We start from the raw sequence: 25,705 nt of genomic DNA on the forward strand, positions 1-25,705 counted from the left end.
TCTGATCTGAGTTGTTGCTCAATGAAGAGTTGCAGATACATACAGGGTCTGGTGGTATAATTGAAAAAGATTTTCTAGGGTGTCCATATTTTCTACGCGATAGTACAGGCATTAGTCAATCTTCCTCCATTCACCTACATGCAGAGTGGAGATAGCCTAATTTTTAAAGACTGTGGTTTACTTCTTCCTCACATAATAAACATTTTTAGTGCTTGCAAAAGATGGGTATCGTAGCCATGTTGCATCCACCCAGCTGTTCAATGAAAGTAGTGACTTTCAAAAAATGATACATATAAAACAACTGCACTGAATTCCAAAGGTGTATGGGAAACCATTAGAGTTTCTGAAGGAGCTGGGGTAGGTCGGTCTCAGATGGCAGAGTGGCAGAGCTCCCATGGACTCCATGCCTGAGCGGCGCGGGTGCTGGAAGCGCTGCCCCACACCCTCCGCTCCCCTCAGTCTGAGCCTGGGAAGGCCTGCCGCCCGGGGAGGAGAATTCTCTCCTGGATCTGGAGACTGTCCAAACACTGGGAGCTCATTGCTGCTGGGCGGGAACACGCGGGCAAGCCTCCCATCCTTTACGGACTCCCTGTGAATGAAGCTGTACGTACATCTCCAACACAGGAAGTGATGCAGAAGAGACAATTTCCCAGTGTGTGGTACTGGTGGCAGAGAAGCTCTTCGTTCTTCAGAGCACTTTCTATACTATTTTGTGATAGTTGTGTGGGTGGTCTGGACATAAAATGATTTGCGTAACTAGGTGTAATTCTGGGGAGAGGAATTTCCAGGGCAAAATACCTCTGAAAACTGAAATCAGTCAAAGGGAGAAATAAAGTTTAAAATCTGTTTATTGCTTACAAACTGCAGTCCAGTGCCATCCCTCTCCCCTGCTCCACAAGAAGCAAGCAAGCTAGCCCCTCCTCTTAACTTCTCATGTTCTGACATGCCTTTAGTTGCCCACGTAATTACCCATTGACATGCAGATGAACTTCTCTCTACCCATGAAGATACGCAAATGCACCAACCAAAACCAGGAGAGATATTCTGGAAATACTGCAATTTTACCCACAGGCCACCCCTCCAGAAATCTCACCTTATAATCTACTTGTTCCCTTTTTCTGCAATAGTCCCTGGGCAAGAAAACTGGAGCACTGTGAGCAGACTAATGACATAACAATAGCAACAGCAATAAAATCATGACAATCCTCAAGCTGGAGGATTCAGCTAGGTTCAAAGTCCTATGCAGATTCAGTCCATAGCTGGTCCATTCCATAGGCAGGCAGTAGCCGAGGGTTCAGAGCAATCATCATGCAGCAGCTGCGCAGGGGGAGCCATTCAGGCCACGAGGACTGTAGGAGAAAATAGCATTAAGGGTGATAAGATACACGTTTTAATGACACCAGCATAGGCAAATCTTGTCCATCAGGTAGGATACATGCATGAGAGTGGTCTTGTGATAGGACTGTGTCAGGAATGGGATCTTGTCCTGGTCTAGTATATGACACGTTCACCCCTCTCCTGTGAGAGTTACCGATGGGTCGATATATAGGGCTAGTGGAGGTACACGTGCTGGCCATAAAGATAAAACTTCCCCGCAAGATGCTCTTACCTTCTGGATGTTTTGGGTACACTACCATAAGCTTTGGGGCCATTCAGCTGTTATTCCAGGAATACACAGGGGGCCAGCTTCCAGGCCTTTCTCCCAAGGTGCCAGAAGGGCCAGCCATCACTGCTCCATGTCTCGAAATGTCCAGGGCCATGCCCATTCAACAGTGTCTCAAGGACTTAATGAAGTTGGAGCTGGCAGCAGGATGTTGCTCCACTGGCCATATCTTGGCTTCAATAACTTCTTTCGTTTGGATGTACAATTGTATAGGAGAGGCAGCAAGGTATGTGAGCATATACACAGGGCTCAAAGCTCCTTTACGTGGCTTCTCATTCAAACGCCGCAGCACTGTTCATAGACGAACTGACCAACCCCGTAGGCTATTGCTGTTTGACTTCAGGCCAGATTTCAACAAACCGTTGTACCTCTCTATCGCCTGCCCCAGCAAGATTATATGGTACATGAAATTTCCACTTTATTCCTAATTGCTGCACCCATTCTTGTAATGCATATCCAGAAAAATGGGTGCCTTGATCTCTTTCAATCACCTCCATCCGGCTATTGGCTGCAACGAGAAGCTCTAGACCTCTCTTGGTGGTGTGCTGGTATGCACAATGTTCAGGAAAAGCAACCAATAATCGAGTAGTCATGTCCACACAAGATATGGCATACTGATATTCTTCTGATATGGGCAGAGGCCCAATATAGTCTATTTGCCACCTGACAAGTGATATTGGCCCCATTACTATTGCCCCATGTTGCTGTGGGACTCGGTGTAAGTCCCTCTTGGAGCACACAAGGCACTCCTTCCGGGATCTGTTTGACTTCTTCAGAGGTCAGTAGCAAGCCCCCTGACGCGCTACAGCCCACATTGTCTTTTGCCCCATGTACAACAAACGCTGGTGTAGCCATTGGGCCACATCAGAGGCAGGCTTTCCTTCTAGCCAGAGAGCTGGCCAGAGGCCAGAGTCCCAAATCTTACTAGAGTACCCCCAACAACAGTCTTAATTCTTTTCCCAAATTGATACTCAGTGTTCCTGGCTTACACTCTTTGTTCCTGGCTCACATCTTTTACTGAAAAGTAGAATAAAACCAAATGGAATTAAATTTATTGGACTTTAGATTTATTCAAAGTCTGTGCAAAACAGCGATTAAGAACATGGGGATTGCAGTCAGATATATCAGGGTGTAAATTCCTGCTTAGCACTTAACTGCTGCAGTTTGGTAAGTAACTTAATCTCACTGTCCTCATCTGCAAAATGGGGGTAATAATACCCCTTTCAAGTTTTCTGACAATTAAGTAATAAATCGTAATGTCTGTAACAGACTAAGAAGGAAGTTTATACAGTAGTTAATATTATCAAGTCTCTTCCCATTTTCCTGGGGCCAAGTGCTTTACACACTTATCAACCCTACACAATGAATTTAGGACTGAAAAATGTAGTCAGTGTACAATAGCAGAAATTTATGTAACAGTGGGCCGTCTAGAGGTGAGGGCGCAAAGCGTAACAACAGTGTAACAAAAGGCTCTGATGAGCACCTTAAGCTGATACTCCTCGTTTCTGGATGAGGGAGGAGCACACCTCAGCATATGGTTTGGCCCAGGAGCCCCTTTGGCAGGACGCTGGCGCCTTTCTGGGACAGTTGGCTGGGAAGGGCCATCCACCTGCTGGAGCTGGAGGGCTGAGGACCATTTATTGACTGTTGCCCTCTTGCTGAACTCCGTGCAGTAAGCACCGCGTAGACACTTTAGCGGATAGCCTGTGGCGCCTCTGTACGAGAGGAAAGCGGGGTCCCACGCACAGGTGCCACTGTCAGTCCGACCTGATACCTCACATTCTCGTTCAGCTTTGTAGCTAACGCTGGACCCGAGGACACAGCAGCCAGTAAGGGGAGGCGCCTCCCTGTGGGGATTCTTGCAGAACCGAAGCCATTCCACAGCCTTGGAGGACTGCTTTCTCCTGCCTTTGCTGGACAGCCAATAGATGCCTTGCCAGGTAAGGGTCGCCGGGGCCTGGGAACCTGCCACAGGGCCTGAAGGGGGGTGGGGAGGGTTGCGGGGGGCGGGGCCCGGTGTGGTCTGTCGGGGTGGCTCCGGGCCCTTCGGGGGCGGGACCTGGAGCGATCGCTAGGCCCGGGGGCGGGGCTGGGCGTGCGCGCAGCGGCGTGCTCGAGACGGGGGCGGGGCAATAGCAGCAGGCTCACCCCGTTAACAGACGCCGCGGCGGTGGTTGCCGCCGTTCCTTAGTGGTCGCTTTCTGTGCGCGGCTCGGCCCCGGGTGGAGGTTGCCGGGCTCTTGGACGAGTCCGCGCGCGATGTGGGCCCGGCGCTGTGTGTCTGCGGGCCAGGGGGTGGCGGCTCCGCGAAGGAGCTACAGCCCTGAGGTGAAGACCGCAGACGAGCTGCGGGTGCGGCACCTGGAGGAGACCCGAAGTGAGGGGCGCGGCGCTGGCGGCCGCCGGTCGTAGGAAGGGGTCGCGAGGTCGAGTGTCGGGCTGCTTTCAGGGTCCGCCGGGCTGCCCGGTGGAGGCCGCTCCCCTCCCCCAGCCGCCTCGTGCCCCTTTAGCGCTTCCTGTGCCTAAAGGGGTGCTACGGGGCAGCCCGCCTGCTTGCCGGTGCGGCCTCACTCCGCGCCGAGGACAGAAATGCGCTTTGCGCCCTCACCTCTAGACGGCCAAGGTCAGTCAACCGGTGTGTGATATTTGCTTCCAGGCTTTGTTCTTTTTGTCATTGTTTTCTGTCAACTCGTATCAGGGCGAGAGTTTTAGAAGCTGCAGAGAGAATGCACTTCATGATTCCGTACAATCGTACACTGAAAGCTGCTTTTCCCCCTCGTTTAGCGGGAAGAAGTTTTTCCCTTGTGCATTTCATATTAGAAAGTTAGTTTTGAGAGAATATTCCACTTAAGTTAAAAAATTTTGAAACTTTTTCTCTTTGAGTTTCCTCTCTGAGCCCTGAAGATGTTGTTGTGGATGATATTGATCTTGCCTTTGAGCAACGTACATTGGGAGGAGACCGAGGAATTAGCAACACAATACAGGAGAAAAACTTGGGAAGGAGGGTGCTCGACATAAAATGGAGGAAGAAGTGAAAATCTTTCAGTACTTCGAGATTATAAACTCTATGCCACGAGATTATAGGAACCTGAGAGCATCTGTGTATATGCAAGGGAAAGAGGGACACTGTTCACGCTGTGCTTTCTTGGTTTCTCTCCTTCACATTGAAATTTTTGTATTTTGTGGGGTTTTTTTTTTTTCCAGAGGGCATCTCTCATATTTATTGATCAAATGGTTGTTAACAACAGTAAAATTCTGTATAGGGGGGTCAATGCTCAATGCACAATCATTAATCCATCTCAAGCCTAATTCTCGTCTGTCTCCAATCTTCTGAAGCATAACGAACAAGTTCTTACATGGTGAACGAATTCTTACATAGTGAATAAGTTCTTACATGGTGAACAGTGCAAGGGCATTCATCACAGAAACTTTCGGTTTTGATCACTATTTTGTGGTTTTATATTATCACTGAAGATGTGCTTTCAGACATTTTACTTAGAATTTCTATGGATTTGGTGTTGATAGAGACACTTTAAGATGCTCCAGCTTACATCACCTGATAATATTCTACTTTCCTTCTTAACTTAGGAACAAAAGATACAAAGGTTTTGTGATTTTAGAGGAAGGATTTAATGGAAAATTAATAGACGTATGGATTAAGTTCTCTGGAGGATCACTAGGGAAAGAGATATTCTAAGTGAGTTTTTCACACAGTTACCGCGAGGCTTTCTTGTATGTCTTGCGTTGACTGTTTCACTTGGAGATGTTATCTAATTTCTTGAAACATTAACTCAGAGAAACATTTTTACATCGGTATTTATTTGTGTTTAAGGTCATCCAGTCTAAAAGTGTTTCCCAGAGAATAATCCCCGGACATTTGTCCTTCATTATGCTCCACGAAAGAAGGAGCTGTGGTTTTGGGGAAACACTGAAAATTCTCCTTTGGATTGTTGCAACTTTTGCTGAGAACTTATACAGAGGTAAAAAATAGAAGCACCGGTATGATATTTTATGATCATTTTGAATATCTCAATTAGTTTTCATTCCATTTAGAGATAGTTTTTATATCTGTCATACACATGCCATGCACTTGGGAGATTTTAAATTATATCCACGGCACATCAGCCATGAACACTGAAATTTGCACGTCACACCCACTGGAGGGCTGCAGGACCACGTACAGGGGGTCATTGGCCTTAGTTTGCCAAGGCCTTAACAAAACACTTTCGTCTCTCTCTTCTCCACTTCTTCAGTGCACTGGGGCCTCAAAGCACACCAGGATGTCTGCCAAAACTTAAAGGAAGCCAGGAGAGTCTCAAAAACTACAGGCTTCCCCTCATCCGGGGGAAAGGTTGTTCTTGGAAATGGAACTGCCTTTACGAAGGATAAGCACCTAGGCAAAGAAAATACTCTGTGAGCTTCCTTTTCACAGTGGGAAAGCCTGGCCGCAGCAAATCCAAGGAAAACCAGCGTGAACGGCAGGGCCCAGACGGACAGAGAAGTCTGGCTGTTGCGAGTGAGCCCACTTAGATTTTACTGCATTTTAAACGTCAAATCCATTTCGTAAGGTGGCCTAATCATCTAAGAGAAACTTTTTTGTGAAGGAACAGGACACTGTGTCTGATTGGTTTGTAAAAGCATCAGGTTACTGAAATTTTAGCTGGTACTCTGGAAAAATACCCTCTTCTTACTCCCCTTTTCCTTCATGTCAATAGAAAACCATTGCCACAGCCAAAATATGCCTTCAAAGTCCCATGCCCTGCATGAGAGCAGATCCTTTGCTTTTGAAGGGCTTTCTCCAGAGCCTGAAGTTGGTTCCCACCAGCAGTTGCTCTGTGGCTTTGTTCAAACAGACTTGGACCTCTTGGCTCCCGGCACTGGCGGTGACTGAAAGAAGACACCAGCCCCCTCACCCCCATGCTCTGCATTAGCTGGTCTCCACAAGGTGCATGTGTTTCCTCCCTGATGATGGTTTTACTGTGCCACAGTTTTCTTTGGCCCAATGTGAGTGTGTTAATCATTCATAATCATCACTTTTGTTTTTGTTTGGCAAAAAATAACAAGTGTTGGCAAGGATATGGAGAAAGCTGAAGAGTTTTACAGGGTTGGTGGGAATGTAAAATGATGCATCCATTTAGGAAAGCAGTATGGTGTTTCCTCCCGAAATTAAAAATTTGAGAACTACCATATGATCCAGCCATCTCAATCCTGGGTCTATATCCAAATGAGTTGAAATGAGGATCTCAATGACATATCTTCACTCCCATGCTCACTGCAGCATTATTTACAATAGCCAAGATATGGAAACCATCTAAATGTCCATTGATGGATGAGTGGATAAAGAAAACATGGAGTGTGCATATATATGCAATGAAATGTTATTCAGCCTTTAAAAAAGAAATCCTGCATATGCAAAAACATGGAATAACCCAGAAAACATTCTGCTAAGTAAAATAAGTCAGTCATAGAGACAAATACTGCAATGTTCCAGGTATCTGAAGTTGTCAGACTCGTAGAAGTAGAGTGTGGAATGGTGGCTGCTAGGTGCAGGGGTTGGGGGCAGGGAAGAAGTGGGAAAGCACATGCTGGTCGGAGAGTCATGGTTCAGCTATGCAGGATGAGTAAGTCCTAGAGGTCTGCTGCACACTGTGACCCCTAGGGTTTTTAATCCTCTATTGTTTAAAAGTTTGGTAAGATGGTAGTTCTCATCTTAAGTTTCTCATCTTAACCACAATAAACAAGAAAAGGAGAACAAAAGATAACATAATTAACACCACCTTTTTAATATATTAATTAGAGTGATACAGAATTCTCTATGAAAATGTTTGTCGCTATGCCATGTGGTTCTATAGGTAACCACCTTATAGAAATAAATAATCTGATGGTAATTCAGTATCCTTTCATGATCTTTAATGTGGCCTCAGTGAACCTGGCCGCTCTCCTAGTTGAGATTAAGCTCTTCCTGGCCCCTGTCCTCTCCCTCAGCTGGCATTGTGGCACAGTGTCCTGGGCATCTTTCTCCAGCACTACAGATGGGCCTGAGCAAGGCTTCTCTCGCATCGCTTGGGTGCTCCTTCCTTCCCGCAGGCTGGCCCACGAAGTTTACAGTGGCTTTTGTGAGAGGTCTCTGCTCTCGCCGCCTCCAGGGACTCTACTCCCCTCTGCAAGGCGGCAGTCATCTGTCTGCTTCTCTCTGTAGTTACCCCAGGGCTGAGTCAGCTTCATTGCATCCCAACCTGCTTGCTTCTTAAATAGGTTCCTGATCTTTATGAGTAGTGGTGGGAGAGCATGGCTAAGAAGGTGTACTCATGGACCTTTAGTTCTGGGCAGAATAAAACAAGGTGATAAAAACTAAATGTGGTTTTTGATGAAGGATGAAATGACTGCATCGCCCTCCTGAGGACCCCTACAGCAGGTAGAGACAGGGTTTTGAGGGTCACTCCTGCAATTTGGCTTTTTCATCAGCAAGTTCATGGCCACCTGCTTTCAGCTGTAGCCAGATTTCCTCAGAGGATTTGACTCCTGATCCTTCTGAATTCCCGGATGTCAGCAAACATGTGTACAGGAAGGCTTTGTCGCCTCTCTAGGAAAAATTACAGTTTTCAGATAGTCTTTGTCTGTTCATACAAAGGATGGAATCTTTCAAATGAGTCTTTACAGAGACAAATAAATGCAAAAACCTTGGGGGAGAAAAAGGCTTTACGGTACTCTATGGATAACACTAACAACACGTAAAGCAAGAAGCTTGGTTTGACATGAGGTGCCAGCTGGATTCTCAGGAGTAAAAATCCAGTGCAGAAGCTCCCAGGTGGACATGAATTGCTGGTCGGAATGGCTCTGTCTGCTTTGCTCTCTGTAGAAGCAGAAGCTGCATGCTGCATGCTGTTTGGGTAGCAGTCCTGGGGGCAGCTGAGGACCCCTTAAGGAAACTCTGTGCTCGTTCATTACCAGGGACTTGGCTGCAGCAGTTCCAATGCCCAGAACCTGAGCACTGGCTCTTGGCCATCAAAGGGCTTGCTCCATCCCCAGCCCAGAACCTTCCAGGCACTGCCCTGTCTCTGGCCTTCCTGCCTTCCCTGGAATGAGTCCATGCTCTGAGTGAAGGGACTTCATGGACCCCACTGTGATCTCATCCCACCTTGCCCCTGCCTGGCTATGGTCTCAGTCATGTGACCCAGTATTTCTGGGCTTCCATCTGTATTTGTAAGATAAAGAGGTTGGACTGAGATTTTTTTAAGAGCCTTCCAATCCCAAAGCTCAATCATTTCACATGTATGTGTTTTTCATTTATTATATATATTAATATATGTGTGTGTGTGTGTGTATATATATATACATATATACACAAATATATATTTATGGTGGCTCAGTAATGAAATGCTAAGGTTTCTAGACCAGGGACGGGGCCATTCGTGATTCATTCTTATTGATCATACTGACAGGTGCAGTATTTGTCCTGGCATTTGTCCTGGCAACCCTGTCATTTCAGGACACAACAGGAAGGGACTGAATACAGCTCCACTAGAGAGCGGGCAGGAAAGGGCAGGAAGGGAGGCTCAGAGAGAGGACATGAAGGGAGTTGTTCTCTGCTGGACAGGAGAGAGTCCAGTGCTTTCCCAGGCTCCAGCATCCTTGGTGGAGGTGATGTGAGCTCCACCTGCCGTGGCCAGCCCTCCGCCTGAATCTGCTGCTCTGCGCAAGGTCCTCTCTGAGGCCAGCTTTCACCCTGGCCCTTTCTAAGAGAGTGGCAACACATTTTTAGGTGTTGTTCAGTCTCACCTCTAAAGTACAAACTGAGTTGTGTATTCCCCAAAAATTACAGTTTGAAGTGTGTTTTCAAATGGCAGTGCTTCATTCTGAAATGGCTTGATAATAATTTTTGCATCATTTAGGATAACCGGAGACATCCACCTGGGAACATAATTCAGGCTGATCACTACCATATTAAAATGCTTCTTTCTTGCTTGATAAATAGCTGCTGCCCAAGTCTTCCTGGCCCCTTAGTGCACCCTGCCCTCCCCCTCCTTCCTGTGGCCTCTCCACTGACGGGTCCCTGCCAGGCATGGAGCCTCCGAAACTCATCTGAGACCTCAGCTGGCGTGACTGATGGGTGCTCTTGCCTTTTTGGTTTTCTTTTAATTATTTTTATTAAAATCTTCATAGTCAGCTCTGTAGCTCCTGAGACTGGCTGCCATTTGGAACTTGGCTCCATTTCATTCTGTCCATTTCCAAGATTGCTGTGAAGGCAGGTGAGATGGGCCCCAGCAAGGTGGAAGCTTCTCTGTGATACCACCTCCAGGCCCTCGTGATGGCCTGACCATCTGAGGGTGCACCCTTTGGGTCAATCAGATCTTTAAAGCTAGTTTGGAGTCATTGGTTCTGTCGACATTACCTTGTCATGATGCTCCAAATAGGCTGAGTCAGGCAATGGAAACATTTGATTTGCAACATAAAGGATGCAGTTAAGAGAGCAAATGTCTCATTTCATCCTGTCAGTTGCTGATTTGAATATGGTGATTAATGCGTAAGATCTGTTATGCAGCTTCTTAGCCTGGAAGCTGGACTCTTGGCATGAGAAGCAGCCAAGAAGTCAAAGGTAAACCATGGTTGATGAAGGGCATGCACCTGGGAGCAGCAAGAGCCATCTACCAACATGACTAGGTTCCTTGCTTGTAAAACAATTAAATTATTATTTTTTTAATTAAAAAAATTAGTTAAAGTATCAGCTGCCCATAGGCTCAGCCCCAAGCAGCCCCTCAAAGTAGCCAAGAATACCTTGGTGGGGTGGTCTCAGGCGGCCTGGCTCTGCTGCTGCGGATCTCAGGTGTTGGGATGGCTCAGGAATGTCGTTGCCGAGGCTGCCACTCTAGCGGTTTATGACAGCACCTCTCAGGTTCCCAGGATGGACACAACCTATTTTCTACACAGCTTTTTTTCCTTTAATGGGCTCACATTTGGGAACATGTTGGCAGGCTGATCTGGCAACTCTGCCAAGAAAATATAAATAGAAGTGAGATAGATTTATCATCTTACAATTAGTCACCTATCACTCAATCAGGCCATGAGCCTGTCAGAAGTTCACCAATAACAGAAGTAAAGTAACACCAGTGAGTCACTGAAGTAGTAATTAGGAGAAGTGTACGCGGCACATGCCCCAAAGACAGTTTGTGAGCCAGGAGCTCTCAGACCACAGTCTAGAAGGAAGTTCAGGGGCGTGTTGTCATGAACAGCTGTGCACTGGGGAGGCAGCCAGTGTTAGTTCTTCACGGTGATTGGTGGCATTATTAGAATTTTCTCAAGTGATAAGGAATTGGTCCGTGATTACCTTATATCAACCTTGGAAAATGGTTTTAAGTTGTGCTTAGTATTTCGGGAGGCTCCCGCAAGAAATGACCCAGGTCGAGTTAGCCTTGCAGAGAATAAGCTAAATTTAAGCTTTATTTGTATGACTAAACTGGTTTTGTGTGCTCAGGGAATTTTCAAAGCTGGTCTCCATTTGATTTTTATTTTTATTTTTATTTTTTTTTTTTTTGAGAGGGCATCTCTCATATTTATTGATCAAATGGTTGTTAACAACAATAAAATTCAGTATAGGGGGGTCAATGCTCAATGTACAATCATTAATCCATCTCAAGCCTAATTCTCGTCAGTCTCCAATCTTCTGAAGCATAACGAACAAGTTCTTACATGGTGAACGAATTCTTACAGAGTGAATAAATTCTTACATGGTGAACAGTACAAGGGCAGTCATCACAGAAACTTTCGGTTTTGATCATGCAATATGACCTATAAACCATCAGGTCAAATATGAATATTCATTTGATTTTTGTACTTGATTTATATGTTGATCCCACATTTCTCCTATTATTATTATTATTTTTATTTTTAATAAAATGCTGAAGTGGTAGGTAGATGCAAGATAAAGGTAGAAAACATAGTTTAGTGCTGTAAGAAGGCAAATGTAGATGATCAGATGATCAGGTGTGTGCCTATGGACTAAGTATTAATCCAGGCTAGACAAGGGCAGCAAGACATCCACGGATGCAGAAGATTTCTCTCAAAGCAGGGGGGGTGAGGTTCTGAGCCTCACCTCTGTTGATCCCCAAATTCTCACCTGATGGCCCCCCTGCGACTGTGCCTGTCTTAGGTTGTTCCTCCCTTGAGGAATCTTACCCGTCTCTGGCTAACCAGTCATCTTCCGGGGCCATACAGGGAAATGTAAAGTTGGTAAGTGAGAGAGAAGCCATATTGTTTGCAAAGGTTAGCTTTTTACTTCTTTGCAGATTTATGCCCTGTGGCTTCTATGCCCAGCACTTGTCTCGAGGTATCTTTACCACCTGGAGGAATTATGATACTCGGTAAATTCGATATGAGGCACGAATTCTATTTAAAGTTTGTAATTAGGAAGGAAGAAGAAAAGCTATAGATGTAGCATATGAAGGAAACTTGGGAGGATTGATTATTTCTTTGACATATCTTCTTGTATAGTACCTTAAGTATGTATAGGTTTTAAACTACTAACTAATTTGCACACACATATTGACATAATAGGAATACGGTGACATAAACAAAGCAAATCTATAATTACCAGCCATCTCCAGTGAAGCCAAGAAAACCATTTAGGCACCCTAGGCATTTGTGAAAATTTATCTATGATATGATGGATATTTTCCAACTGTACTTGAACCATCAGACAAATTAAAGCAGCCCATTTCTGGGATCTGTTCACATCCCATATGTTCTTTTAACCATAGATAGTCTATAGTCATGAGATTTTGGGGTGCTACAACTTGCACCCCTCCCAACTCCTGGTTGAGTTCCAACAGTACAGATCCAGTCAAATTCGTTGTCTCACTGTATGCACATGCCAGCCTAGACATCTCCCTCCTCCTTCTTATGGCAAGTCCAGGAGATGGTGGGCTGGATGCAGCCACAACCGCAGCATCGTCCGGATCCCTGTGGAGGCTTTTTGATGATCATCCCCCGGCACGAGTCCTCCAGAGAGTGCTGATGCCGGAAGCTCCTCCTCATATCGTATCTTAGTTCATTTTCTGGGTATCCAAGCTAGGCCTTGATCTTCTGCATAGAAACAAACAGACCCTTTGCCCACACTTTGACATGCCCTCTATACCACTGTGCAGAACTCATTGGAGGTCAGCACACAGTAACTGCTTTTTTTTTTTTTTTTTTTAATTAAGAGAAAGGAATATTATCAGAAAAGAGTACCTCCATAGCTGATCATCTGACACCCTTTAAGTGATCAACATTAAGGATATTTAAAGCATGCGTTGATCTTTGATTTACCAATAGTTTTATCCTGTTAAGGAGTAATCCCCCTTTTCTTTCTTTCTTTCTTTTTTTTTTTTTTAAATTTTTAATCTACACTTACCTGAAGAATACTATGTTTACTATGCTCTCCCCTATATCAGGTCCCCCCTAACAACCACATTACGGTTACTGTCCATCAGCTTAGCAAAATGTTGTAGAGTCACTACTTGTCCTCTCTGTGTTGTGCAGCCCACCCTCCCCTTTCTCCCTCCCCCCCATGCATGCTAATCTTAATACCCCCCTTCTTCTTCCCCCCCCTTATCCCTCCCTGCCCACCCATCCTCCCCAGTTCCTTTCCCTTTGGTACCTGTTAGTCCATTTTTGGGTTCTGTAATTCTGCTGCTGTTTTGTTCCTTCAGTTTTTCCTTTGTTCCTATACTCCTCAGATGAGTGAAATCATTTGGTATTTCTCTTTCTCCGCTTGGCTTATTTCACTGAGCATAATACTCTCCAGCTCCATCCATGTTGCTGCAAATGGTTGGATTTTTCCACTTCTTATGGCTGAGTAGTATTCCATTGTGTATATGTACCACATCTTCTTTATCCATTCATCTACAGATGGACATTTAGGTTGCTTCCAATTCTTGGCTATTGTAAATAGTGCTGCGATAAACATAGGAGTGCATCTGTCTTTCTCAAACTTGATTGCTGCGTTCTTAGGGTAAATTCCTAGGAGTGGAATTCCTGGGTCAAATGGTAGGTCTGTTTTGAGCATTTTGATGCACCTCCATACTGCTTTCCACAATGGTTGAACTAATTTACATTCCCACCAGCAGTGTAGGAGGGTTCCCCTTTCTCCACAGCCCCGCCAACATTTGTTGTTGTTTGTCTTTTGGATGGCAGCTATCCTTACTGGTGTGAGGTGATACCTCATTGTAGTTTTAATTTGCATTTCTCTGATAATTAGCGATGTGGAGCATCTTTTCATGTGTCTCTTGGCCATCTGTATTTCTTTTTTGGAGAACTGTCTGTTCAGTTCCTCTGCCCATTTTTTAATTGGGTTATTTGTTTTTTGTTTGTTGAGGCGTGTGAGCTCTTTATATATTCTGGACGTCAAGCCTTTATCAGATCTGTCATTTTCAAATATATTCTCCCATACTGTAGGGTTCCTTTTTGTTCTATTGATGGTGTCTTTCGCTGTACAGAAGCTTTTCAGCTTAATGTAGTCCCACTTGCTCATTTTTGCTGTTGTTTTCCTTGCCCGGGGAGATATGTTCAAGAAGAGATCACTCATGTTTATGTCTAAGAGGTTTTTGCCTATGTTTTTTTCCAAGAGTTTAATGGTTTCGTGACTTACATTCAGGTCTTTGATCCATTTTGAGTTTACCTTTGTATATGGGGTTAGACAATGGTCCAGTTTCATTCTCCTACATGTAGCTGTCCAGTTTTGCCAGCACCATCTGTTGAAGAGACTGTCATTTTGCCATTGTATGTCCATGGCTCCTTTATCAAATATTAATTGACCATATATGTTTGGGTTAATTTCTGGGGTCTCTAATCTGTTCCACTGGTCTGTGGCTCTGTTCTTGTGCCAGTACCAAATTGTCTTGATTACTATGGCTTTGTAGTAGAGCTTGAAGTTGGGGAGTGAGATCCCCCCTACTTTATTCTTCTTTTTCAGGATTGCTTTGGCTATTCGGGGTCTTTGGTGTTTCCATATGAATTTTTGAATTATTTGTTCCAATTCATTGAAGAATGTTGCTGGTAATTTGAGAGGGATTGCATCAAATTTGTATATTGCTTTTGGCAGGATGGCCATTTTGACGATATTAATTCTTCCTAGCCATGAGCATGGGATGAGTTTCCATTTATTAGTGTCCCCTTTAATTTCTCTTAAGAGTGACTTGTAGTTTTCAGAGTATAAGTCTTTCACTTCCTTGGTTAGGTTTATTCCTAGGTATTTTATTCTTTTAGATGCAATGGTGAATGGAATTGTTTTCCTGATTTCTCTTTCTATTGATTCGTTGTTAGTGTATAGGAAAGCTACAGATTTCTGTGTGTTGATTTTGTATCCTGCAACTTTGCTGTATTCCGATATCAGTTCTAGTAGTTTTGGAGTGGAGTCTTTAGGGTTTTTTATGTACAGTATCATATCATCTGCAAATAGTGACAGTTTAACTTCTTCTTTACCAATCTGGATTCCTTGTATTTCTTTGTTTTGTCTGATTGCCGTGGCTAGGACCTCCAGTACTATGTTAAATAACAGTGGGGAGAGTGGGCATCCCTGTCTGGTTCCCGATCTCAGTGGAAATGCTTTCAGCTTCTCGCTGTTCAGTATAATGCTGGCTGTGGGTTTATCATATATGGCCTTTATTATGTTGAGGTACTTGCCCTCTATTCCCATTTTGCTGAGAGTTTTTATCATGAATGGATGTTGAATTTTGTCAAATGCTTTTTCAGCATCTATGGAGATGATCATGTGGTTTTTGTCTTTCTTTTTGTTGATGTGGTGGATGATGTTGATGGATTTTCGAATGTTGTACCATCCTTGCATCCCTGGGATGAACCCCACTTGGTCATGGTGTATGATCCTTTTGATATACTGTTGAATTCTGTTTGCTAATATTTTATTGAGTATTTTTGCATCTACGTTCATCAGGGATATTGGTCTGTAATTTTCTTTTTTGGTGGGGTCTTTGCCTGGTTTTGGTATTAGGGTGATGTTGGCTTCATAGAATGAGTTTGGGAGTATTCCCTCTTCTTCTATTTTGTGGAACACTTTAAGGAGAATGGGTATTATGTCTTCTCTGTGTGTCTGATAAAATTCCGAGGTAAATCCGTCCGGCCCCGGGGTTTTGTTCTTGGGTAGTTTTTTGATTACTGTTTCAATTTCTTTGCTTGTAATTGGTTTGTTTAACTTTTGTGTTTCTTCCTTGGTCAGTCTTGGGAGGTTGTATTTTTCTAGGAAGTTGTCCATTTCTTCTAGGTTTTCCAGCTTGTTGGCATATAGGTTTTCATAGTAGTCTTTAATAATTCTTTGTATTTCTGTGGAGTCTGTCGTGATTTTTCCATTCTCATTTCTGATTATGTTGATTTGTGTTGACTCTCTTTTTCTCTTAATAAGTTGGGCTAGAGGCTTATCTATTTTGTTTATTTTCTCAAAGAACCAGCTCTTGGTTTCGTTGATTTTTGCTATTGTTTTATTCTTCTCAATTTTGTTTATTTCTTCTCTGATCTTTATTATGTCCCTCCTTCTGCTGACTTTAGGCCTCATTTGTTCTTCTTTTTCCAGTTTTAATAATTGTGATGTTAGACTATTCATTTGGGATTGTTCTTCCTTCTTCAAGTGTGCCTGGATTGCTATATACTTTCCTCTTAAGACTGCTTTCGCTGCATCCCACAGAAGTTGGGGCTTAGTGTTGTTGTTGTCATTTGTTTCTATATATTCCTTGATCTCTATTTTGATTTGTTCATTGATCCATTGATTATTTAGTAGCATGTTGTTAAGCCTCCATGTGTTTGTGAGCCTTTTTGTTTTCTTTGTAGAATTTATTTCTACTTTCATACCTTTGTGGTCTGAAAAATTGGTTGGTAGAATTTCAATATTGTGGAATTTACTGAGGCTCTTTTTGTGAGCTAGTATGTGGTCTATTCTGGAGAATGTTCCATGTGCACTTGAGAAGAATGTATATCCTGTTGCTTTTGGATGTAAAGTTCTATAGATGTCTATTAGGTCCATCTGTTCTAGTGTGTTGTTCAGTGCCTGTGTGTCTTTACTTATTTTCTGCCCGGTGGATCTATCCTTTGGGGTGAGTGGTGTGTTGAAGTCTCCTACAATGAATGCATTGCAGTCTATTTCCCTCTTTAGTTCTGTTAGTATTTGCTTCACATATGCTGGTGCTCCTGTATTGGGTGCATATATATTTAGAATGGTTATATCCTCTTGTTGGACTAAGCCCTTTATCATTATGTAGTGGCCTTCTTTATCTCTTGTTACTTTCTTTGTTTTGAAGTCTATTTTGTCTGATATTAGTACTGCAACCCCTGCTTTCTTCTCACTGTTGTTTGCCTGAAATATGTTTTTCCATCCCTTGACTTTTAGTCTATGCTTATCTTTGGGTTTAAGGTGAGTTTCTTGTAAGCAGCATATAGATGGGTCTTGCTTTTTTATCCATTCTATTACTCTATGTCTTTTGATTGGTGCATTAAGTCCATTTACATTTAGGGTGACTATTGAAAGATATGTACTTATTGCCATTGCAGGCTTTAGATTCGTGGTTACCAAAGGTTCAAGGTTAGCTTCTTTAGTATCTTACTGCCTAACTTAGCTCGCTTATTGAGCTGTTATATACACTGTCTGGAGAGTCTTTTCTTCTCTCCCTTCTTATTCCTCCTCCTCCCTTCTTCATATGTTGTGTGTTTTGTTCTGTGCTCTTTTTAGGGGTGTTCCCATCTAGAGCAGTCCCTGTAGGATGCCCTGTAGAGGTGGTTTGTGGGAAGCAAATTCCCTCAGCTTTTGCTTGTCTGGGAATTGTTTGATCCCACCATCATATTTAAATGATAGTCGTGCTGGATACAGTATCCTTGGTTCAAGGCCCTTCTGTTTCATTGCATTAAGTATATCATGCCATTCTCTTCTGGCCTGTAGGGTTTCTGTTGAGAAGTCTGATGTTAGCCTGATTGGTTTTCCTTTATAGGTGACCTTTTTCTCTCTAGCTGCCTTTAAAACTCTTTCCTTGTCCTTGATCCTTGCCATTTTAATTATTATGTGTCTTGGTGTTGTCCTCCTTGGATCCTTTCTGTTGGGGGTTCTGTATAATTCCATGGTCTGTTCGATTATTTCCTCCCCCAGTTTGGGGAAGTTTTCAGCAATTATTTCTTCAAAGACACTTTCTATCCCTTTTCCTCTTTCTTCCTCTTCTGGTATCCCTATAATACGAATGTTTTTCCTTTTGTATTGGTCACATATTTCTCTTAGTGTTGTTTCATTCCTGGAGATCCTTTTATCTCTCTCTATGTCAGCTTCTATACGTTCCTGTTCTCTGGCTTCTATTCCTTCAATGGCCTCTTGCATCTTATCCATTCTGCTTATAAATCCTTCCAGGGATTGTTTCACTTCTGTGATCTCTTTCCTGACATCTGTGATCTCCTTCCGGACTTCATCCCACTGCTCTTGCATTTTTCTCTGCATCTCATCCCACTGCTCTTGCATTTTTCTCTGCATCTCATCCCATTGCTCTTGCATTTTTTTCTGCATCTCTGTCAGCATGTTCATGATTTTTATTTTGAATTCTTTTTCAGGAGGACTAGTTAGGTCTGTCTCCTTCTCAGGTGTTGTCTCTGTGATCTTTGTCTGCCTGTAGTTTTGCCTTTTCATGGTGATAGAGATAGTCTGCAGAGCTGGTACAAGTGACCGCTGGAAGAGCTTCCCTTCTTGTTGGTTTGTAGCCTTTTCCTGGGAGAATAGCGACCTCTAGTGGCTTGTGCTGGGCAGCTGTGCGCAGACAGGGCTTCTGCTTCCTGCCCAGTTGCTTTGGGGTTTATCTCCACTGTTGCTGTGGGCTTGGCCTGGCTGGGGCTGTTCCTCCAAAATGGTGGAGCCCCGTTAGAGGGGGAGCAGCCAGGAGACTATTTATCTCCGTAAGGGGCCTCTGTGCTCCCTGCTGCCCAAGGGGTTAGAGTGCCCAGAGATCCCCAGATTCCCTGCTTCTGGTCTAAGTGACCTGTCCTGCCCCTTTAAGATTTCCAAAAAGCACTCTCCAAACCAAAACAACAACAGCAACAATGAGAGAGGGAACAGAAAGGAAAAAAAAAGAAAAAACACGCGATTTTTTTTTTTTTTTTCCTCAGGTGCCGGTCCCAGGCACCCGCGCACTGGTCCTGCTGCCCTGTCTCCCTAGCACCAGGGTCCCTGTCCTTTCAAGGCTTCCAAAAAGCACCCACCCACCGGTCCCGCAGGGAAGGAACGCTCAATATTCTTGGTCCTCAGGCACTGGTCCCACGCACCCGCTCACCAGTCCCGCCGCCCTGCCTCCCTAGCACCGGGGTCCCTGTCCCTTCAAGGCTTCCAAAAAGCACTTGGCAAAAAGAGAGAAAAAAAAAGGGGAAAAACGCGCGATTTCTTCCGTCCTCAGGTGCTGGTCTCAGGCACCCACCCACCGGTCCCACAGGGAAAAATGCAGGATATTCTTTGTCCTCAGGTGCCGGTCCCAGGCACCCGCTCACCAGTCCCGCCGCCCTGCCTCCCTAGCACCGGGGTCCCTGTCCCTTTTAGGCTTCCAAAAAGCACTCGCAGAAAAGAGAAAAAAAAAAGGGGAAAAACGCGCGATTTCCTCTGTCCTCAAGTGCCGGTCTCAAGCACCCGCCCACCGGTCCCGCAGGGAAAAACGGGGGATATTCTTTGTCCTCAGGCGCCGGTCCCAGCCACCCGCTCACCAGTCCCGCCACCGTGCCTCCCTAGCACTGGGGTCCCCGTCCCTTCAAGGCTTCCAAAAAGCGCTTGCCAAAAAGAGAAAAAAAAAAAAGGGGAAAAACGCGTGACCTCCTCCGTCCTCAGGCACCGGTCTCAGGCACCCGCCCCCAGGTCTCGCAGGGAGAAACGCGGGATATTCTTTGTCCTCCGGCGCCGTTCCCAGGCACCTCCTCACCGGTCCCGCCACCCTGCCTCCCCAGCAACGGGGGCCCGTCCCTCTAAGGCTTCCAAAAAGCGCTCGCCAAAAAAAAAACTGCTCCGGTTTCTCTCCACCCGCCGGGAGCCGGGGGGAGGGGCGCTCGGGTCCCGCCGGGCTGGGGCTTGTATCTTACCCCCTTCACAAGGCGCTGGGTTCTTGCAGGTGTGGATGTGGTCTGGATGTTGTCCTGTGTCCTGTGGTCTCTATTTTAGGAAGATTTTTCTTTGTTATATTTTCATAGCTCTATGTGTTTTTGGGAGGAGATTTCCACTGCTCTACTCACGCCGCCATCTTGGCTCCCCTCTGATTTTTATTTTAACAAGCCAAATGCTCCATGACACTATTTCTTCCTTGAGTCTTTCCAATAATGTGTGTGCTACATTGAGATGAGTGTCTGATATCTCACCTCTAAGCACAGCTTCAGAGCAAGGATCTGGGGTCTGTTTTACTCAATTTAATGTGAGAGTGCAAACACAGCCCGGCCCTGTGGGACAGAGTAGTGTGTTGGGTTTTTTTTTTTTTCCTCCCAAACCTGTCATATTTTGAGTCTGAAAGGAGAAATGAAAAGCAGTCTCTCTCTACAAAAAGGTGGTATAGGGGGGATGTGCTTATTTACCCAGCTCTTCAGTTATTTATCAAAGCGTGCTCCATGCCGCAGCCTCCTGGAGCGCCCCATCTCACTGTCACTCTTGCTGCCTCGATTTACATTTTGTTTGTTACATACAGAGGACTGGAGCCGGCACAGCACAGCCAATGTGGCCAGAACAAATGGGCGCGCAGCAAGATCTCTTTGGGGGCCAGGTTCAGGCTGGGATATTTTTTCAAGCAGGGATTCCCTTCGTGGGTAATTGGGAGGACTGAACAAACTGTGTGCTTTTCATTAAAACCCTTACACAGTCAGGCCTCATCAGACTGAATAATGGAAACTTTTGCTGTGTCTACCCTTGTGTGGAGATTTCCTGGGGTAAGACATGGTTTAAAATGTCCCAGATTTCCGAGGGTTTGTGATTGTAAAGCGATCATCTGAATGCCCAGGGAGAGGATGCTGATGGGGGATCGGGCTTCCCCGAAAGGGCACAGTTTGGTTTCCTAGAGAGAGGCTCCAGCTTGTGTAAACTAGAAGTAGGACTCCAGGGAGGGGTTTGAACAATTAGGGAGTGGTAACCAGGAGACTGGAGGTGAAACATTTCCATTGTGATCCAGTCATAACCCGGTCCTTCCTTTGTCTCAAAAAAAAACAAGCGTCCTCTTTTCCTGGAAGTCTACACTGCAGAGTCACCTTGATTTTCATTGATTCCAAACCAGGGTTCATCATTAAGTTTGAGCAAGATATGCTCCAGGGGAAATCCATAATGCAAATGTCAAAAAAATAGATGAATAGTGGAGAGCCACCCAGCCCTGGGTCACCTTGAAGACCATTCCTTTGCAAAGGTTAAATCTCCAGGGATGTCACTAGAAGTAGAGCTCCATGCTGGCCTCAGGCCAACGGTTTCTGTATTAATGGGAGGATTGATAATCGAAGATCAGGAAGCGATCATTTTTTTTATAACTTACTTCCCAATCCCTGCACCTGCAACCACTTGTTACTGCTTTAATGTGTCTCCTGCTTGGCACAGAGCTGTCGGTGACAGACAGGGCACTCTGTGACACTCCGCTGTGGTTGACGAACAACTCGCTGTCACTGTCATCTGTTTTCTGAAACACTGGCTCTGACATTTTTAAGCATAATACAAGAAAAATGTCACCTGAGAGGCTGAATATAACAGCATTTTTAAGAGAATGCTTTGCAGTAGTTACATGCCTTTCAGAAATATTAAGCATTTGGGAAGTTAATGAGAATTGTATTATAGCCTTGGTCAAAAACACTTTTTCTCATTTAGTAAAACTTCAAAGTAAGATTTTAATTATATTCAGGTTCCTTACTGAATATTTTATTGGTGTGTTTGTGCACCCTTACAAATTTTAGAAATGTGTTATTTATGAGGATTGTGTATTTTGTTAAGTGTAGTTATTTGTAATAGTCAAATTTGTTTAATGGTTGTTTTTAAAAAATGTGTATGATCTGAGATTTGAAGAAAATGAAATTCTTTAGCATCCATTCTGTTTCCTGGTTGTATAAAAATGTTAGTAGGATCAATTAACTGAATAAATTGCTGGTGTTAATAACAAAATTTCACAATAATCTACTCAAGCATTTAATTCTTGTGCCTTCTTCTGTGTTGGAAATGAAATGATAGAAATTATAATGGGGTGAAATGAAATCAAATCAAGATTCTTGAAATATAAGACAGGAGGGAAGGATTTTTAAAAGACTGCTTTCTTGATGGGACCTATATTTAAATGTAACCGTATCACCTTAGAGAAGGCACTCTCCCCACTTTTTTAGAAATGAGTTTTCCAGCAGCTCCATCCAGGCAGTGAAATAGGGAGGTGGTTGCTGTCGATCTTTCCACTGCCTTCCCCCAGATCTTTCCTGTTCATTTTGGACACTCTCTCTAAGCTCACCCATGACGCTCCAGCCCGCAGGGATTTAGAGCCAGCACACCCCAAGGGTATGGAGGCCACTGCAGGGGTGGGGCATGGTTGCAGCAAAATGTGGGTAAAAGGAGACTCTGAGTTAGCAGCATCTGAGTGAAAGGCAGAGCCTCGAAAGGTGGGACACCAAGACTTCAGGAAAAGAAAATAATTGAAATAGAAAGGAAAAAAACAAGGTTTAGTGCCTGCAAGAATCCAGTCTACTTTCTGGGGCACACAGTTTAGAATTACGATTCCCCAGTAATACTCTATAAAATGACAGGTTACTGTCCTTGGCGTTTGGGTGACTGAACAGCAGAGAGAGAAGGGAGTGGTGTGGACAATCAGCACCATTTCTATTCAGGGAAGGTGGGAAGATCTGTGACAAGCAGGCAGGGAGTCAGGGACACAGCAGGTATTTCAGAATCACAGACCCACATTCCGGTCCTGCTCCTGTTTCCACTGAGCAGGGCTGCAGCCTTGAAAATGGCCCTGTTTCCTCATCTGCGCAATGAGATAAGAATGGCACCCACCCTAGGGGGAATGCTGATACTGAGGGGGCTATGTATATATGGGGCAGCGGGTCGAAGGTCAATCTCTGTTGCTTCTCAGTTTTGCTGTAAAAAATAAAGTCTCTTTTTTAAAAAGAGAGGAATAGTAGCCACCTCACAAAGTTAGTATGAGTCCAGTGAGACTTTTTCTATGAGGCTTGTCACTCAGTAAGTACTTGGTAGGTGTTAGCTGATATAGTATTCATTATCACTCACAATGGCAGTAGTACAACTTTTGAGAAACTTATCCTGAATTCTTTAAAAATCGTATCTGGGAAGATAGGCGTGATGAGATCAATGAAGTAGTTATTTAAATAAGCATATATAAGTAAGTTATTTAAATAAACAAGCCTTAGCCAAAGAAGGCAGAATTATTTCTATATTCACAACTTCATATTCTGAGGCCAATGTTAGTAGGATTAATTAACTGAATAAATTGCTTTGATTTCTTTGATTGCAGTCATTCAGAATGCTACCGAAATCACTCTGCACTGTTTACAAAGGTTCCAAATAGTATGTTCTTCTCCCTCAGATGTTGGAGAGACACAGAGGACCCAAGAGACCATGAACTGTACTCCCTTGCTTTGCCAACTGTTGTTTGTTGTCTAAAACTGAGACAACATGTGTTCCATCTCCCAGCCCATGTCTGTCCAAAACTGGGTGCCTGTTAGCCACTCATGGCTTTGCTCTGTGTGGTGTAATTGCCTATTTGTGAAACAAAAACATTTATTTACCTTCTGTAACAGAGAAGTCATGGCTACAGGCCTTATATTGGATGGATTTTTTAATGGTTTCACTTAGGACATTTAGAATATAGTTCACTTCTTATGCTAAAGGCTGGACACATTCAAAATGCTTGCAAATAAGAAATGGATGCATATTACCAAGAGCCTAACATTTAGACTCACAGTGATTTGGGTTCTGATTTGTCCATGAAAACCCATTTTAGAGTTATTGTTTTATTTCTGAATAATGCATTTCTTTATTCAAGGTCAACACAAGATAAAGTTCATTCCAGAAATGGTTGGTCCAATATTAGAAATGACACTGATACCTGAGATGGAGCTGCGCAAAGCTACCCTCCCCATCTTCTTTGATATGATGCAGTTCGAATTCCACTCCACCCGAAGCTTCCAGGTGGTAAGGACATAGGTGTGCGGTAAGTGGAGAAGATGGACCACAAGACTGAAACCATGAAAAAGACTTTTAGGTGGTTCTAGAGCTAACGTTGTTGCATATGGAAAACATAATTCCCAATAGGCTAAGAGGTAAAAATCCAAGGACTTTTCCTTTTTAAAGAAGCCTATCATCCTTTACTCATCTTTAAGGGAATTTTGCTCTGTTTTTGGCTTTTCCTTGTTAACTTTTATCTGGATTGCCTTACACATTAAACTCTGAATAAAAGTGTCTTCTTCACCCTCCTTGGTACGAGCAGTCTTGGAGCGTGTAGTCAGATGTTACTGTGTTCTCTGGGACTGGCTGCTTATTGCCGATTCATGTTATCGTGAAGTCTACATGCTTTGCTTTCTAGTCTTTGAAATGTGTGGCTCGATCTTTTTACTTGTGCAGTGGTACTGATGAGAATGCCACAGAGAAAGTATGTAAAGTGCTCCAAACATGCTTTAGCACCAGGAAGAGCAGGATCTGAATAATTTATGTTTGAGAAGAGCAAAGTCTCCTTACCTGGACTCCCTGAAACATAAGCACAGTGTTGACCTTTTCAGTGCTCATGGTGGGCACACGCCCCCAAGCAGGAACACCATGGTTTTCTCCCTAGTGTGCTACTGGTTTGCCCACATGCTTTTTGCAGGAGGCAGGAAAAGAACCCAAACGATAGGGGTTCTTCTACACAGCACAACCATTGTTAAAGTACTATAGTATTTCAAGTAAGGGAATATTTGTTTTATGTAGGTTTTTGAGGGATTTTGAAGAAAATTCCTACATTGAAGAGAAAGCAAAACTGTATCAATCAAGGCAGCGTGGTTTTAGTGGGATCTGTTATTTAAAAGAGTAGATTTTCCTTCCCCACCTTTGTACTTTGTAGTTTAAAGGAGCTTTGAATAGTTTCTAGGTTTCCATTGGTCAGTCTTCACCATTACTGCATGAAGGTAATAGCCATGAAGAATAATAATGTTGCTATTTCTAGAACAAAAACAGACACAAAGCTAAAAGAACCTCTGTTCTGTGAATAAGAGTTGAGTTCAGATACTGAAGTCAGGTAGACCATGATTTGCAGCTTAGCCTGGTACCACCTGGGTTTTGAACAAATTACTGAACATCTTTAAGTCTCCGATTCAGAGCTGTAACATTGGTAGAATCTGCTTGAAAGGGATGTTATGAGAAGCGAATAAAATAAACTCATGAAGCCCTTCCTTCCTTCCTCCCTTCCTCCCTTCCTCCCTTCCTCCCTTCCTCCCTTCCTCCCTTCCCTCCCTTCCCTCCCTTTCCTCCCTTCCCTCCCTTCCCAAAGGGGAAGAGGGTTTCCTAACATTTATTCATTTAAAAATTTATAGAGACTATCTTAAAAGAACAGCTGTTTTTGTTTCTCTGGTCCTCTCTCAGTTTTTGTACATATGTAATGTAATGTTGTAAAGGATGCCCATGTTTTTTGTTGCTCCTTTTGTTGGACGATATGTCAAAGACATTTTCCTTGGTTAAAATGTAATGACCATGATTTTGATGATGGTATGACATTTCAGAAAATGAGTTGGTTAGTCTTTTCTTACCTATCCCCTTTAGTTGAACTTACAGGTTGTCTACAGATTTTTCTTCCTACTCTTATTACTACTATTATATTGTACTACTATCATTGTGCAGTGAACATACTCATGCATATAGCCTGAATTTCTTGTGAATGTTTTCCTGGTATACATTCTTCAAAATGGAATTGCTGATTCAAAGTATTTTTAGAGCTTTTGACAGCATTGCCAAATTTTTTATGCTGTTGTCATAAGATCTGACCCATCTCCACTGCTGCTGGCACCACATCGTGCTCCAGTCTCATTACTACCTCACCAGAACTAGGAATTGTAATTTAA

At 43.8% G+C, this 25,705-nt stretch overlaps 1 protein-coding gene across 16 annotated transcripts in view; it reads left to right on the forward strand.

Moving 5' to 3' along the window:
- Positions 1 to 3,767: 3,767 nt before the first annotated feature.
- LOC108400750 (dedicator of cytokinesis protein 1-like) overlaps positions 3,768 to 25,705 on the forward strand; it is a 436,037-nt gene continuing 414,099 nt past the window's right edge. For 8 of the 16 annotated variants that reach the window (XR_012132455.1, XR_012132454.1, XR_012132456.1 and 5 more), the window contains exons 1-2: positions 3,768 to 4,286; positions 23,659 to 23,826. The gene's annotated coding sequence lies outside the window, so the exon portion shown is untranslated. Of the gene's footprint in view, positions 4,287 to 5,916; positions 11,831 to 23,658; positions 23,827 to 25,705 lie in introns of those variants that run through there. The other 8 variants (XM_073239166.1, XM_073239167.1, XR_012132450.1 and 5 more) reach the window with 7 other exon arrangements.

The sequence above is a fragment of the Manis javanica genome, chromosome 6, assembly GCF_040802235.1.
Source record: "Manis javanica isolate MJ-LG chromosome 6, MJ_LKY, whole genome shotgun sequence".
Lineage (NCBI taxonomy): Eukaryota > Metazoa > Chordata > Mammalia > Pholidota > Manidae > Manis > Manis javanica.